A 4,125-nucleotide genomic window follows, 5' to 3' on the forward strand; every position below is an offset into this window, starting at 1 on the left:
GCTGTCTGTCTGAGCTGTCTGTCTGAGCTGTCTGTCTGAGCTGTCTGTCTGAGCTGTCTGTCTGAGCTGTCTGTCTGAGCTGTCTGTCTGAGCTGTCTGTCTGAGCTGTCTGTCTGAGCTGTCTGTCTGAGCTGTCTGTCTGAGCTGTCTGTCTGAGCTGTCTGTCTGAGCTGTCTGTCTGAGCTGTCTGTCTGAGCTGTCTGTCTGAGCTGTCTGTCTGAGCTGTCTGTCTGAGCTGTCTGTCTGAGCTGTCTGTCTGAGCTGTCTGTCTGAGCTGTCTGTCTGAGCTGTCTGTCTGAGCTGTCTGTCTGAGCTGTCTGTCTGAGCTGTCTGTCTGAGCTGTCTGTCTGAGCTGTCTGTCTGAGCTGTCTGTCTGAGCTGTCTGTCTGAGCTGTCTGTCTGAGCTGTCTGTCTGAGCTGTCTGTCTGAGCTGTCTGTCTGAGCTGTCTGTCTGAGCTGTCTGTCTGAGCTGTCTGTCTGAGCTGTCTGTCTGAGCTGTCTGTCTGAGCTGTCTGTCTGAGCTGTCTGTCTGAGCTGTCTGTCTGAGCTGTCTGTCTGAGCTGTCTGTCTGAGCTGTCTGTCTGAGCTGTCTGTCTGAGCTGTCTGTCTGAGCTGTCTGTCTGAGCTGTCTGTCTGAGCTGTCTGTCTGAGCTGTCTGTCTGAGCTGTCTGTCTGAGCTGTCTGTCTGAGCTGTCTGTCTGAGCTGTCTGTCTGAGCTGTCTGTCTGAGCTGTCTGTCTGAGCTGTCTGTCTGAGCTGTCTGTCTGAGCTGTCTGTCTGAGCTGTCTGTCTGAGCTGTCTGTCTGAGCTGTCTGTCTGAGCTGTCTGTCTGAGCTGTCTGTCTGAGCTGTCTGTCTGAGCTGTCTGTCTGAGCTGTCTGTCTGAGCTGTCTGTCTGAGCTGTCTGTCTGAGCTGTCTGTCTGAGCTGTCTGTCTGAGCTGTCTGTCTGAGCTGTCTGTCTGAGCTGTCTGTCTGAGCTGTCTGTCTGAGCTGTCTGTCTGAGCTGTCTGTCTGAGCTGTCTGTCTGAGCTGTCTGTCTGAGCTGTCTGTCTGAGCTGTCTGTCTGAGCTGTCTGTCTGAGCTGTCTGTCTGAGCTGTCTGTCTGAGCTGTCTGTCTGAGCTGTCTGTCTGAGCTGTCTGTCTGAGCTGTCTGTCTGAGCTGTCTGTCTGAGCTGTCTGTCTGAGCTGTCTGTCTGAGCTGTCTGTCTGAGCTGTCTGTCTGAGCTGTCTGTCTGAGCTGTCTGTCTGAGCTGTCTGTCTGAGCTGTCTGTCTGAGCTGTCTGTCTGAGCTGTCTGTCTGAGCTGTCTGTCTGAGCTGTCTGTCTGAGCTGTCTGTCTGAGCTGTCTGTCTGAGCTGTCTGTCTGAGCTGTCTGTCTGAGCTGTCTGTCTGAGCTGTCTGTCTGAGCTGTCTGTCTGAGCTGTCTGTCTGAGCTGTCTGTCTGAGCTGTCTGTCTGAGCTGTCTGTCTGAGCTGTCTGTCTGAGCTGTCTGTCTGAGCTGTCTGTCTGAGCTGTCTGTCTGAGCTGTCTGTCTGAGCTGTCTGTCTGAGCTGTCTGTCTGAGCTGTCTGTCTGAGCTGTCTGTCTGAGCTGTCTGTCTGAGCTGTCTGTCTGAGCTGTCTGTCTGAGCTGTCTGTCTGAGCTGTCTGTCTGAGCTGTCTGTCTGAGCTGTCTGTCTGAGCTGTCTGTCTGAGCTGTCTGTCTGAGCTGTCTGTCTGAGCTGTCTGTCTGAGCTGTCTGTCTGAGCTGTCTGTCTGAGCTGTCTGTCTGAGCTGTCTGTCTGAGCTGTCTGTCTGAGCTGTCTGTCTGAGCTGTCTGTCTGAGCTGTCTGTCTGAGCTGTCTGTCTGAGCTGTCTGTCTGAGCTGTCTGTCTGAGCTGTCTGTCTGAGCTGTCTGTCTGAGCTGTCTGTCTGAGCTGTCTGTCTGAGCTGTCTGTCTGAGCTGTCTGTCTGAGCTGTCTGTCTGAGCTGTCTGTCTGAGCTGTCTGTCTGAGCTGTCTGTCTGAGCTGTCTGTCTGAGCTGTCTGTCTGAGCTGTCTGTCTGAGCTGTCTGTCTGAGCTGTCTGTCTGAGCTGTCTGTCTGAGCTGTCTGTCTGAGCTGTCTGTCTGAGCTGTCTGTCTGAGCTGTCTGTCTGAGCTGTCTGTCTGAGCTGTCTGTCTGAGCTGTCTGTCTGAGCTGTCTGTCTGAGCTGTCTGTCTGAGCTGTCTGTCTGAGCTGTCTGTCTGAGCTGTCTGTCTGAGCTGTCTGTCTGAGCTGTCTGTCTGAGCTGTCTGTCTGAGCTGTCTGTCTGAGCTGTCTGTCTGAGCTGTCTGTCTGAGCTGTCTGTCTGAGCTGTCTGTCTGAGCTGTCTGTCTGAGCTGTCTGTCTGAGCTGTCTGTCTGAGCTGTCTGTCTGAGCTGTCTGTCTGAGCTGTCTGTCTGAGCTGTCTGTCTGAGCTGTCTGTCTGAGCTGTCTGTCTGAGCTGTCTGTCTGAGCTGTCTGTCTGAGCTGTCTGTCTGAGCTGTCTGTCTGAGCTGTCTGTCTGAGCTGTCTGTCTGAGCTGTCTGTCTGAGCTGTCTGTCTGAGCTGTCTGTCTGAGCTGTCTGTCTGAGCTGTCTGTCTGAGCTGTCTGTCTGAGCTGTCTGTCTGAGCTGTCTGTCTGAGCTGTCTGTCTGAGCTGTCTGTCTGAGCTGTCTGTCTGAGCTGTCTGTCTGAGCTGTCTGTCTGAGCTGTCTGTCTGAGCTGTCTGTCTGAGCTGTCTGTCTGAGCTGTCTGTCTGAGCTGTCTGTCTGAGCTGTCTGTCTGAGCTGTCTGTCTGAGCTGTCTGTCTGAGCTGTCTGTCTGAGCTGTCTGTCTGAGCTGTCTGTCTGAGCTGTCTGTCTGAGCTGTCTGTCTGAGCTGTCTGTCTGAGCTGTCTGTCTGAGCTGTCTGTCTGAGCTGTCTGTCTGAGCTGTCTGTCTGAGCTGTCTGTCTGAGCTGTCTGTCTGAGCTGTCTGTCTGAGCTGTCTGTCTGAGCTGTCTGTCTGAGCTGTCTGTCTGAGCTGTCTGTCTGAGCTGTCTGTCTGAGCTGTCTGTCTGAGCTGTCTGTCTGAGCTGTCTGTCTGAGCTGTCTGTCTGAGCTGTCTGTCTGAGCTGTCTGTCTGAGCTGTCTGTCTGAGCTGTCTGTCTGAGCTGTCTGTCTGAGCTGTCTGTCTGAGCTGTCTGTCTGAGCTGTCTGTCTGAGCTGTCTGTCTGAGCTGTCTGTCTGAGCTGTCTGTCTGAGCTGTCTGTCTGAGCTGTCTGTCTGAGCTGTCTGTCTGAGCTGTCTGTCTGAGCTGTCTGTCTGAGCTGTCTGTCTGAGCTGTCTGTCTGAGCTGTCTGTCTGAGCTGTCTGTCTGAGCTGTCTGTCTGAGCTGTCTGTCTGAGCTGTCTGTCTGAGCTGTCTGTCTGAGCTGTCTGTCTGAGCTGTCTGTCTGAGCTGTCTGTCTGAGCTGTCTGTCTGAGCTGTCTGTCTGAGCTGTCTGTCTGAGCTGTCTGTCTGAGCTGTCTGTCTGAGCTGTCTGTCTGAGCTGTCTGTCTGAGCTGTCTGTCTGAGCTGTCTGTCTGAGCTGTCTGTCTGAGCTGTCTGTCTGAGCTGTCTGTCTGAGCTGTCTGTCTGAGCTGTCTGTCTGAGCTGTCTGTCTGAGCTGTCTGTCTGAGCTGTCTGTCTGAGCTGTCTGTCTGAGCTGTCTGTCTGAGCTGTCTGTCTGAGCTGTCTGTCTGAGCTGTCTGTCTGAGCTGTCTGTCTGAGCTGTCTGTCTGAGCTGTCTGTCTGAGCTGTCTGTCTGAGCTGTCTGTCTGAGCTGTCTGTCTGAGCTGTCTGTCTGAGCTGTCTGTCTGAGCTGTCTGTCTGAGCTGTCTGTCTGAGCTGTCTGTCTGAGCTGTCTGTCTGAGCTGTCTGTCTGAGCTGTCTGTCTGAGCTGTCTGTCTGAGCTGTCTGTCTGAGCTGTCTGTCTGAGCTGTCTGTCTGAGCTGTCTGTCTGAGCTGTCTGTCTGAGCTGTCTGTCTGAGCTGTCTGTCTGAGCTGTCTGTCTGAGCTGTCTGTCTGTCTGTCTGTCTGTCTGTCTGTCTGTCTGTCTGTCTGAGCTGTCTGTCTGAGCTGTCTGTCTGTCTGTCTGTCTGTCTGTCTGT

Source organism: Pectinophora gossypiella, unplaced genomic scaffold (genome assembly GCF_024362695.1).
Source record: "Pectinophora gossypiella unplaced genomic scaffold, ilPecGoss1.1 Pgos_41, whole genome shotgun sequence".
NCBI classification, from domain to species: domain Eukaryota; kingdom Metazoa; phylum Arthropoda; class Insecta; order Lepidoptera; family Gelechiidae; genus Pectinophora; species Pectinophora gossypiella.